The sequence below is a fragment of the Petromyzon marinus genome, chromosome 83 (assembly GCF_048934315.1).
Source record: "Petromyzon marinus isolate PM22_M1 ecotype Great Lakes invasive population chromosome 83, UKy_Petmar_22M1.pri1.0, whole genome shotgun sequence".
NCBI lineage: Eukaryota > Metazoa > Chordata > Hyperoartia > Petromyzontiformes > Petromyzontidae > Petromyzon > Petromyzon marinus.
The window spans coordinates 2,832,743-2,846,843 of NC_133748.1; positions in this window are offsets into that span (position 1 = coordinate 2,832,743).

Sequence of the window (14,101 nt, forward strand, 5' to 3'; positions counted from 1 at the left end):
TCTCCCTGTCTCCCCGTGTCTCCCTGTGTCTCCCTGTGTCTCCCCGTGTCTCACCGTGTCCCACCGTGTCTCCCTGTGTCTCACCGTGTCTCCCCGTGTCTCCCTGTCTCCCCGTGTCTCCCTGTGTCTCCCTGTGTCTCACCGTATCTCCCCGTGTCTCCCCGTGTCTCCTTCTCTATCTGTGTACCTGTGAATGACATCATCACCATGGTCAATCCGCTGCTGGGTGACCAGTGTGACGTCATGACCCCCTATAGACAACACGATGACGTTCGGTCGCCTGTATATGGTCAGACGATGACGTCACGGCCGCCTATATAGACAACACGATGGCGTCATGGTCGCCTGCATAAGGCAATGCGATGACGTCATGTAATGGTCCACTGTATAATCAAAACGTCACGGTCGCCTATATATAGGACAGCACGAATGACGTCACGGCCTCCTTAAAAAGGGCAACACGATGACGTCATAGCGGTCTCTATCATTAGACCTCCCCTTCGGTAAATTCACCACGTTGAAGGGAAACAATAAAATAATAAATATATATAAAACAATAACAAAAAATTCTCACGTTTATTATTTTATTGTTTCCCTTCTACGTGGTGGTGACTTTACCGAAAGAACCAAGAATAACAATTATATTGTTTTAGAATAATTTTATTGCTTTATATTTTTATTATTTTATTGTTTCCCTTCTACGTGGTGGTGACTTTACCGAAAGAACCAAGAATAATAATTTTATTGTTTTACAATAATTTTATTGTTTTATATTTTTACTATTTTATTGTTTCCCTTCTACGCGGTGGTGACTTTACCCAAAGAACCAAGAATAATAATTTTACTGTTTTACAATAATTGTATTGTTTTATATTTTTATTATTTTATTGTTTCCCTTCTACGTGGTGGTGACTTTACCGAAAGAACCAAGAATAATTTTATTGTTTTATATTTTTATTATTTTATTGTTTCCCTTCTACGTGGTGGTGACTTTACCGAAAGAACCAAGAATAATAATTTTATTGTTTTACAATAATTGTATTGTTTTATATTTTTATTATTTTATTGTTTCCCTTCAACGTGGTGGTGACTTTACCGAAAGAGCTAAGAATATGAATCGCTGCAGTCACGAAAGTTTTAAATAAATAAAATAATAAAAATAATAATCGGGTGGTGATTCATGTTCACTGCATTAACCACAATACCTGCAGTCAAAATGCGAACAAACACACACACACTAAGATTCTAGATTTAAATCTTTCGTGACTGCAAGGATCCACACTCTGTTGGTTCTATTCGGTAAAAGTTCACGTAGCTAAAAAATAAAACGTCAAAAAATCACGACGTTTCGGCCACAACACAAGCGGCCTTCATCACACAGGTGTATACACACACACAGGTGTATACACACACAGGTGTACACACACACAGGTGTATACAGGTGTACACACACAGGTGTATACAGGTGTACACACACACAGGTGTATACACCTGTGTGTGTGTACACCTGTGTGTACACCTGTGTGTGTATACACCTGTGTGTGTACACACACACAGGTGTACACACACACAGGTGTACACACACAGGTGTACACACACAGGTGTACACCTGTGTGTGTACACCTGTGTATACAGGTGTACACACACAGGTGTATACACCTGTGTACACACACAGGTGTATACAGGTGTACACACACACAGGTGTATACAGGTGTACACACACACAGGTGTACACACACACAGGCGTACACATACACAGGTGCACACACACAGGTGCACACACACAGGTGTACACACACACACAGGTGTACACACACACACACAGGTGTACACACACACAGGTGTACACACACACAGGTGTACACACAACAACAACAACCGCCATTCGCCACTAAGTGGCGGTGACGTCACCACGACGCTTGTGCCAGGCTATGTGCACCCTGAGGCCACGTGAAGTGTCGAACGCCCGCTGGCAGGAGGTCACGGGGCAGACCCAGGTGCCACGGGTCGACTGACTGAGATGACTGGCTGATGCACCACCTGTGCCCCCTACTGTGCCAACCTGCTGTGCTTTAGCCACCCGGCGCTCCGCTCGCTGTTGTGAGCGTCGCTCCTCCGCCCTCCGTTGTTGTTGGAGGGCGACTGCCTCCAACTGCCCAGTAGCATCCTTCACGAGCCTCCTCCACAGAGGCCGATCTTGACACCGCTGGTACCAGTCATCGGCAAGTCCACTCAGCTCCACGTCCTCCCGTACCACATCACTCCATCTCTTCTCTAGCCCGTGCCGCGCCCGCTTAGCCCCCTCAATCCGGCCAAACAAAAGCTGTTTCGGCATGCGGTGGCTGGGCATGCGGGCTACATGACCCAGCCATCGCAGCCTTGCCTGCCGGAGGAGCTCACCGATGGGACCCTGCCCAGATCTTTCAAGGATTTGTGAGCTCCTCACACAATCCAGTCTGGTTAAACCCAGGATGGATCGTAGGCAGGCCAGCCTAAATGTTTCTAACCGGCGAAGATGTTCCATTAGGGGGGTCCACGTTTCGCAAGCGTAGAGAAGGGAGGGAATGACCGTGGCCGAGAAGACCTGAAGCTTAGTGCGGAGCGACAGACCAGGTAGCTTCCACACAGCGTTACGCAACCGATGAAAAGATATTGCCGCTCGACTGATTCGGAGTGAGACCTCTGCTGTTAAACTGGAGCCAGTCATAAGCACACTGCCCAGGTATGGGAAACTCTCCACTCTCTCCACAACTGCCCCATCACCGATTGGGAGTTGTGGGGGTGGAGTGTCCGATGGTACAAAATACCCAGGCAGGTGCTTAGTTTTGGTGGGGCTGATGGTAAGGCCCCACCTCTTAGTGGCACGCTCCAGTCTCAGCAGCAGCGTCTCCAACTCCTCCTCTGACTGAGCAGCTATTACCAAATCATCAGCATACATAACGTGGTTGAGCAATAGGGAGCCATCCCTTGACCGCACCCGGGCATCGATTAGCCTCCCATTATATCTGTACCATATGGAGATTCCCCCGGTACAGCTATTGAAGGCTTCACGAACTACGTGGTCAAAATAGATTTAAATAATGTGGGAGCCAGAGGACATCCCTGTCGCACCCCAAGGTCTACAGGGAACGGCTCTGACTCCCGGCCACGTAGTTTTACCCGGGCCCGCTCACCATCATGAAGGTCCTTAATGATCGTGAGCAGAGGGTCAGGTACTCCAAAAGCACGAAGAACGACCCAGAGCCCAGGCCTACTGATGGTATCATAGGCCTTGACCAGGTCAATAAAGCAGAGATGTAGGTCTTGTTGGAATTCCCTACACCTCTGCTGTAGCAGACGGACAGAAAATATGGCATCTGTGCAGGACCGCCCTTTCCTGAAACCGCATTGGGGCTCCGCAAGCCTCTCCTCAGCGTGCCTGGCAAGGCGATGCTGAATAATCCTTGCCAGGACCTTTCCCGGCACACTGAGGAGTGAGATGCCCCTGTAGTTGTTACAGTCTGTGCGGTCCCCCTTCTTAAAAAGGGGGACCGCACAGGTGTACACACACACACACACAGGTGTACACACACACACACACACGGTGTACACACACACACAGGTGTACACACACACACAGGTGTACACACACACACAGGTGTACACACACACACAGGTGTACACACACACAGGTGTACACACACACAGGTGTACACACACACACAGGTGTACACACACACAGGTGTACACACACACACAGGTGTACACACACACAGGTGTACACACACACAGGTGTACACACACAACAACAACAACCGCCATTCGCCACTAAGTGGCGGTGACGTCACCACGACGCTTGTGCCAGGCTATGTGCACCCTGAGGCCACGTGAAGTGTCGAACGCCCGCTGGCAGGAGGTCACGGGGCAGACCCAGGTGCCACGGGTCGACTGACTGAGATGACTGGCTGATGCACCACCTGTGCCCCCTACTGTGCCAACCTGCTGTGCTTTAGCCACCCGGCGCTCCGCTCGCTGTTGTGAGCGTCGCTCCTCCGCCCTCCGTTGTTGTTGGAGGGCGACTGCCTCCAACTGCCCAGTAGCATCCTTCACGAGCCTCCTCCACAGAGGCCGATCTTGACACCGCTGGTACCAGTCATCGGCAAGTCCACTCAGCTCCACGTCCTCCCGTACCACATCACTCCATCTCTTCTCTAGCCCGTGCCGCGCCCGCTTAGCCCCCTCAATCCGGCCAAACAAAAGCTGTTTCGGCATGCGGTGGCTGGGCATGCGGGCTACATGACCCAGCCATCGCAGCCTTGCCTGCCGGAGGAGCTCACCGATGGGACCCTGCCCAGATCTTTCAAGGATTTGTGAGCTCCTCACACAATCCAGTCTGGTTAAACCCAGGATGGATCGTAGGCAGGCCAGCCTAAATGTTTCTAACCGGCGAAGATGTTCCATTAGGGGGGTCCACGTTTCGCAAGCGTAGAGAAGGGAGGGAATGACCGTGGCCGAGAAGACCTGAAGCTTAGTGCGGAGCGACAGACCAGGTAGCTTCCACACAGCGTTACGCAACCGATGAAAAGATATTGCCGCTCGACTGATTCGGAGTGAGACCTCTGCTGTTAAACTGGAGCCAGTCATAAGCACACTGCCCAGGTATGGGAAACTCTCCACTCTCTCCACAACTGCCCCATCACCGATTGGGAGTTGTGGGGGTGGAGTGTCCGATGGTACAAAATACCCAGGCAGGTGCTTAGTTTTGGTGGAGCTGATGGTAAGGCCCCACCTCTTAGTGGCACGCTCCAGTCTCAGCAGCAGCGTCTCCAACTCCTCCTCTGACTGAGCAGCTATTACCAAATCATCAGCATACATAACGTGGTTGAGCAATAGGGAGCCATCCCTTGACCGCACCCGGGCATCGATTAGCCTCCCATTATATCTGTACCATATGGAGATTCCCCCGGTACAGCTATTGAAGGCTTCACGAACTACGTGGTCAAAATAGATTTAAATAATGTGGGAGCCAGAGGACATCCCTGTCGCACCCCAAGGTCTACAGGGAACGGCTCTGACTCCCGGCCACGTAGTTTTACCCGGGCCCGCTCACCATCATGAAGGTCCTTAATGATCGTGAGCAGAGGGTCAGGTACTCCAAAAGCACGAAGAACGACCCAGAGCCCAGGCCTACTGATGGTATCATAGGCCTTGACCAGGTCAATAAAGCAGAGATGTAGGTCTTGTTGGAATTCCCTACACCTCTGCTGTAGCAGACGGACAGAAAATATGGCATCTGTGCAGGACCGCCCTTTCCTGAAACCGCATTGGGGCTCCGCAAGCCTCTCCTCAGCGTGCCTGGCAAGGCGATGCTGAATAATCCTTGCCAGGACCTTTCCCGGCACACTGAGGAGTGAGATGCCCCTGTAGTTGTTACAGTCTGTGCGGTCCCCCTTCTTAAAAAGGGGGACCGCACAGGTGTACACACACACACACACAGGTGTACACACACACACACACACGGTGTACACACACACACAGGTGTACACACACACACAGGTGTACACACACACACAGGTGTACACACACACACAGGTGTACACACACACAGGTGTACACACACACAGGTGTACACACACACAGGTGTACACACACACAGGTGTACACACACACAGGTGTACACACAACAACAACAACAACCGCCATTTGCCACTAAGTGGCGGTGACGTCACCACGACGCTTGTGCCAGGCTATGTGCACCCTGAGGCCACGTGAAGTGTCGAACGCCCGCTGGCAGGAGGTCACGGGGCAGACCCAGGTGCCACGGGTCGACTGACTGAGATGACTGGCTGATGCACCACCTGTGCCCCCTACTGTGCCAACCTGCTGTGCTTTAGCCACCCGGCGCTCCGCTCGTTGTTGTGAGCGTCGCTCCTCCGCCCTCCGTTGTTGTTGGAGGGCGACTGCCTCCAACTGCCCAGTAGCATCCTTCACGAGCCTCCTCCACAGAGGCCGATCTTGACACCGCTGGTACCAGTCATCGGCAAGTCCACTCAGCTCCACGTCCTCCCGTACCACATCACTCCATCTCTTCTCTAGCCCGTGCCGCGCCCGCTTAGCCCCCTCAATCCGGCCAAACAAAAGCTGTTTCGGCATGCGGTGGCTGGGCATGCGGGCTACATGACCCAGCCATCGCAGCCTTGCCTGCTGGAGGAGCTCACCGATGGGACCCTGCCCAGATCTTTCAAGGATTTGTGAGCTCCTCACACAATCCAGTCTGGTTAAACCCAGGATGGATCGTAGGCAGGCCAGCCTAAATGTTTCTAACCGGCGAAGATGTTCCATTAGGGGGGTCCACGTTTCGCAAGCGTAGAGAAGGGAGGGAATGACCGTGGCCGAGAAGACCTGAAGCTTAGTGCGGAGCGACAGACCAGGTAGCTTCCACACAGCGTTACGCAACCGATGAAAAGATATTGCCGCTCGACTGATTCGGAGTGAGACCTCTGCTGTTAAACTGGAGCCAGTCATAAGCACACTGCCCAGGTATGGGAAACTCTCCACTCTCTCCACAACTGCCCCATCACCGATTGGGAGTTGTGGGGGTGGAGTGTCCGATGGTACAAAATACCCAGGCAGGTGCTTAGTTTTGGTGGGGCTGATGGTAAGGCCCCACCTCTTAGTGGCACGCTCCAGTCTCAGCAGCAGCGTCTCCAACTCCTCCTCTGACTGAGCAGCTATTACCAAATCATCAGCATACATAACATGGTTGAGCAATAGCGAGCCATCCCTTGACCGCACCCGGGCATCGATTAGCCTCCCATTATATCTGTACCATATGGAGATTCCCCCGGTACAGCTATTGAAGGCTTCACGAACTACGTGGTCAAAATAGATGTTAAATAATGTGGGAGCCAGAGGACATCCCTGTCGCACCCCAAGGTGTACAGGGAATGGCTCTGACTCCCGGCCACGTAGTTTTACCCGGGCCCGCTCACCATCATGAAGGTCCTTAATGATCGTGAGCAGAGGGTCAGGTACTCCAAAAGCACGAAGAACGACCCAGAGCCCAGGCCTACTGATGGTATCATAGGCCTTGACCAGGTCAATAAAGCAGAGATGTAGGTCTTGTTGGAATTCCCTACACCTCTGCTGTAGCAGACGGACAGAAAATATGGCATCTGTGCAGGACCGCCCTTTCCTGAAACCGCATTGGGGCTCCGCAAGCCTCTCCTCAGCGTGCCTGGCAAGGCGATGCTGAATAATCCTTGCCAGGACCTTTCCCGGCACACTGAGGAGTGAGATGCCCCTGTAGTTGTTACAGTCTGTGCGGTCCCCCTTCTTAAAAAGGGGGACCGCACAGGTGTACACACACACACAGGTGTACACACACACACAGGTGTACACACACACACAGGTGTACACACACACACAGGTGTACACACACACACAGGTGTACACACACACACAGGTGTACACACACACAGGTGTACACACACACACAGGTGTACACACACACAGGTGTACACACACACACAGGTGTACACACACACACAGGTGTACACACACACACAGGTGTACACACACACAGGTGTACACACACACACACAGGTGTACACACACACAGGTGTACACACACACAGGTGTACACACACACAGGTGTACACACACACACAGGTGTACACACACACACAGGTGTACACACACACACAGGTGTACACACACACACAGGCATACACACACACACAGGTGTACACACACACACAGGTGTACACACACACACACAGGTGTACACACACACACAGGTGTACACACACACACAGAGCTGTACACACACACAGGTGTACACACACACACAGAGCTGTACACACACACAGGTGTACACACACACACAGAGCTGTACACACACACAGGTGTACACACACGCCCAGGGGCGTCATCTGGTGGTCGAGCACCAATTGGGTCCAGGCTCTAAAGAAAGCCGTCCCTTAGTGTGGACCAATCAGTTTCAAGAACAATGCATCATCATATTATTATATATTATTATATTATCATAGTGTGTGGTTTTTTTGTTTGCATTTTGACTGCAGGTATTGTGGTTAATGCAGTGAACATGAATGCTTTGTTAAAAAGGTTTCAGTTTAGTTGCCAGAAAAAAAAGGGGGAAAAACCACCACCCGATTATTATTATCATCATAGAGGCCTATATAGGGCAACACGATGACGTCACGTAACGGTCCCCTGTATAGGATATGACGTCACAACCCCGGTATAGGGCATCACAATGACGTCAGGACGCCTTTGGATAGTGCAATACGATGACGTCACGTAACGGTCCCAAATGAGGTAATACGATGACGTCACGTAACGGTCCCCAATGGGGTAATACGATGACGTAACGGTCCCCAGTGGTAATACGATAACGTCACGTAACGGTTCACAACGGGGTAACACGATGACGTCACGTAACGGTTCACAATGGGGTAATACGTTGACGTCACGTAACAGTCCCCAGGGGTAATACGATGACGTCACGTGACGTTCACAATGGGGTAATACGATGACGTCACGTAACGGTTCACAATGGGGTAACACGATGACGTCACGTAACGGTCCAGAATGGGGTAATACGATGACGTCACGGTTCACAATGGGGTAATACGATGACGTCACGTAACGGCTCACAATGGGGTAATACGATGACGTCACGTAACGGTTCACAATGGGGTAATACGATGACGTCACGTAACAGTTCACAATGGGGTGATACGATGACGTCACGTAACGGTTCACAATGGGGTAATACGATGACGTCACGTAACGGTTCACAATGGGATAATACAATGACGTCACGTTACGGTCCCCAATGGGTTAATACGATGACGTCACGCAACGGTTCTCTATGGGATGGCACGATGACGTCACGTAACGATTTACTCTCCACTCAAGTCTCCTCACCACCGTCTCACTCAACTCACCCCAACTCCCTCACCCCTTCTTCATTCACTCACCCCAACTCACTCACCTCACTCACCCCAACTCACTCACCTCACTCACCCCAACTCACTCACCTCACTCACCAACTCACTCACCTCACTCACCCCAACTCACTCACCTCACTCACCAACTCACTCACCTCACTCACCCCAACTCACCAACTCACTCACCTCACTCACCCCAACTCACCAACTCACTCACCCCAACTCAACACGACTCACCCCGACTCACCCCAACTCACCAACTCACTCACCCCAACTCACCAACTTACTCACCCCAACTCACCAACTCCCTCACTCACTCACCTTACTCACCAACTCACTCACCACAACTCACCAACTCAATCACCCCAACTCACCAACTCACTCACCCCAACTCACCAACTCACTCACCCCAACTCACTCACCCCAACTCACCCCAACTCAACACGACTCACTCCACTCACCCCAACTCACCAACTCACTCACCCCAACTCACCAACTCACTCACCCCAACTCACCAACTCACTCACCCCAACTCACTCACCCCAACTCACCAACTCACTCACCCCAACTCACTCACCCCAACTCACCAACTCACTCACCCCAACTCACTCACCCCAACTCACCAACTCACTCACCTCTTCGTCCTCCACTCACGACCAGCTCTCCTCACCAACTCCCCTCACCGCAACTCACCCCGACTCACCCATTCTTCCGTCACTCGCTCACTCACCTCACCACAACTCACCCCAACTCACAAATCACCCCAAATCACCCCGACTCACCACAACTCACCACAACTCACCCCAACTCACCACAACTCACCACAACTCACTACAACTCACCACGACTCACCCCGACTCACCACAACTCCCAACTCACCACGACTCACCACAACTCAACACAACTCAACACAACTCAACACAACTCACCCCAACTCACCACAACTCACCACGACTCACCACGACTCACCCCGACTCACCACAACTCCCAACTCACCACGACTCACCACAACTCACCACAACTCACCACGACTCACCACAACTCACCTCAACTCACCACGACTCACCACGACTCACCACAACTCACCACAACTCACCCCGACTCGCCACAACTCACCCCAACTCACCACAACTCACCACGACTCACCACAACTCACCACAACTCACCCCGACTCGCCACAACTCACCACAACTCACCACAACTCACCACAACTCACCACGACTCACCCCAACTCACCACAACTCACCACGACTCACCACAACTCGCCCCGACTCACCACAACTCACCACGACTCACCACAACTCACCACAACTCACCACGACTCACCACAACTCACCACAACTCACCACGACTCACCACAACTCACCCCAACTCACCACAACTCACCACAACTCACCCCGACTCACCACAACTCACCCCAACTCACCACGACTCACCACAACTCACCACAACTCACTGTCTCACTGTGTCTCTGTCTCCCTGTGTCTCACTGTGTCTCTGTCTCCCTGTGTCTCACTGTGTCTCCCTGTGTCTCACTGTGTCTCACTGTGTCTCCCTGTGTCTCACTGTGTCTCCCTGTGTCTCACTGTGTCTCACTGTGTCCCACAGTCCACATCGCTCACTCCCCTTGTCTCTGTCTCACTGTGTCTCACTGTGTCTCTGTCCCACTGTGTCTCACTGTGTCTCCCTGTGTCTCCCTGTGTCTCACTGTGTCTCCGTGTCTCACTGTGTCTCCCTGTGTCTCTCTGTGTCTCTCTGTGTCTCCCTGTGTCTCTCTGTGTCTCTGTCTCACTGTGTCTCACTGTGTCCCACAGTCCACATCACTCACTCCACGTTCTCTCTGTCTCACTGTGTCTCCCTGTGTCTCCCTTCGTCTCCCTGTGTCTCCCTGTGTCTCCCTGTGTCTCCCTGTGTCTCACTGTGTCTCCGTGTCTCACTGTGTCTCCCTGTGTCTCTCTGTGTCTCTCTGTGTCTCCCTGTGTCTCTCTGTGTCTCTGTCTCACTGTGTCTCACTGTGTCCCACAGTCCACATCACTCACTCCACGTTCTCTCTGTCTCACTGTGTCTCCCTGTGTCTCCCTTCGTCTCCCTGTGTCTCCCTGTGTCTCACTGTGTCTCCCTGTGTCTCACTGTGTTTCACTGTGTTTCTGTCTCCCTGTGTCTCACTGTGTCTCCCTGTGTCTCACTGTGTCTCCCTGTGTCTCCATCTCCCTGTGTCTCCCTGTGTCTCTGTCTCACTGTGTCTCACGATGTCTCACTGTGTCCCACAGTCCACATCACTCACTCCCCGTTGTCTCTGTCTCACTGTGTCTCACTGTGTCTCACTGTGTCTGCCTGTGTCTCCCTGTGTCTCACTGTGTCTGCCTGTGTCTCACTGTGTCTCACTGTGTCTCAGTGTGTCTCCCTGTGTCTCTCTGTGTCTCTGTCTCACTGTGTCTCACTGTGTCTCCCTGTGTCTCACTGTCTCCCTGTGTCTCTGTCTCCCTGTGTCTCACTGTGTCTCCCTGTGTCTCACTGTGTCTCCCTGTGTCTCCCTGTGTCTCCCTCTCTCTCCCTGTGTCTCACCGTATCTCCCCGTGTCTCCCCGTGTCTCCCCGTGTCTCACCGTGTCCCACCGTGTCTCCCTGTGTCTCCCTGTGTCTCACCGTGTCTCCCCGTGTCTCCCTGTCTCCCCGTGTCTCCCCGTGTCTCCCTGTGTCTCCCTGTGTCTCCCCGTGTCTCACCGTGTCCCACCGTGTCTCCCTGTGTCTCACCGTGTCTCCCAGTGTCTCCCTGTCTCCCCGTGTCTCCCCGTGTCTCCCCGTGTCTCACCGTATCTCCCCGTGTCTCCCCGTGTCTCCTTCTCTATCTGTGTACCTGTGAATGACATCATCACCATGGTCAATCCGCTGCTGGGTGACCAGTGTGACGTCATGACCCCCTATAGACAACACGATGACGTTCGGTCGCCTGTATATGGTCAGACGATGACGTCACGGCCGCCTATATAGACAACACGATGGCGTCATGGTCGCCTGCATAAGGCAATGCGATGACGTCATGTAATGGTCCACTGTATAATCAAAACGTCACGGTCGCCTATATATAGGACAGCACGAATGACGTCACGGCCTCCTTAAAAAGGGCAACACGATGACGTCATAGCGGCCTCTATCATTAGACCTCCCCTTCGGTAAATTCACCACGTTGAAGGGAAACAATAAAATAATAAATATATATAAAACAATAACAAAAAATTATCACGTTTATTATTTTATTGTTTCCCTTCTACGTGGTCGTGACTTTACCGAAAGAACCAAGAATAACAATTATATTGTTTTAGAATAATTTTATTGTTTTATATTTTTATTATTTTATTGTTTCCCTTCTACGTGGTGACTTTACCCAAAGAACCAAGAATAATAATTTTATTGTTTTATTTTTTTATTGTTTCCCTTCTACGTGGTGGTGACTTCACCGAAAGAGCCAAGAATAATAATTTTACTGTTTTAGAATAATTTTATTGTTTTATATTTTTATTATTTTATTGTTTCCCTTCTACGTGGTGGTGACTTTACCGAAAGAACCAAGAATAACAATTATATTGTTTTAGAATAATTTTATTGCTTTATATTTTTATTATTTTATTGTTTCCCTTCTACGTGGTGGTGACTTTACCGAAAGAACCAAGAATAATAATTTTATTGTTTTACAATAATTTTATTGTTTTATATCTTTATTATTTTATTGTTTCCCTTCTACGTGGTGGTGACTTTACTGAAAGAACCAAGAATAATAATTTTATTGTTTTATATTTTTACTATTTTATTGTTTCCCTTCTACGCGGTGGTGACTTTACCCAAAGAACCAAGAATAATAATTTTACTGTTTTACAATAATTGTATTGTTTTATATTTTTATTATTTTATTGTTTCCCTTCTACGTGGTGGTGACTTTACCGAAAGAACCAAGAATAATTTTATTGTTTTATATTTTTATTATTTTATTGTTTCCCTTCTACGTGGTGGTGACTTTACCGAAAGAACCAGGAATAATAATTTTATTGTTTTACAATAATTGTATTGTTTTATATTTTTATTATTTTATTGTTTCCCTTCAACGTGGTGGTGACTTTACCGAAAGAGCTAAGAATATGAATCGCTGCAGTCACGAAAGTTTTAAATAAATAAAATAATAAAAATAATAATCGGGTGGTGATTCATGTTCACTGCATTAACCACAATACCTGCAGTCAAAATGCGAACAAACACACACACACTAAGATTCTAGATTTAAATCTTTCGTGACTGCAAGGATCCACACTCTGTTGGTTCTATTCGGTAAAAGTTCACGTAGCTAAAAAATAAAACGTCAAAAAATCACGACGTTTCGGCCACAATACAAGCGGCCTTCATCACACAGGTGTATACACACACACAGGTGTATACACCTGTGTGTGTGTATACAGGTGTACACACACACAGGTGTATACAGGTGTACACACACAGGTGTATACAGGTGTACACACACACAGGTGTATACACCTGTGTGTGTGTACACCTGTCGGTACACCTGTGTGTATACACCTGTGTGTGTACACACACACAGGTGTACACACACACAGGTGTACACACACACAGGTGTACACCTGTGTGTGTACACCTGTGTATACAGGTGTACACACACAGGTGTATACACCTGTGTACACACACAGGTGTATACAGGTGTACACACACACAGGTGTACACACACACAGGCGTACACATACACAGGTGCACACACACAGGTGCACACACACAGGTGTACACACACACACAGGTGTACACACACACACACAGGTGTACACACACACAGGTGTACACACACACAGGTGTACACACAACAACAACAACAACCGCCATTCGCCACTAAGTGGCGGTGACGTCACCACGACGCTTGTGCCAGGCTATGTGCACCCTGAGGCCACGTGAAGTGTCGAACGCCCGCTGGCAGGAGGTCACGGGGCAGACCCAGGTGCCACGGGTCGACTGACTGAGATGACTGGCTGATGCACCACCTGTGCCCCCTACTGTGCCAACCTGCTGTGCTTTAGCCACCCGGCGCTCCGCTCGCTGTTGTGAGCGTCGCTCCTCCGCCCTCCGTTGTTGTTGGAGGGCGACTGCCTCCAA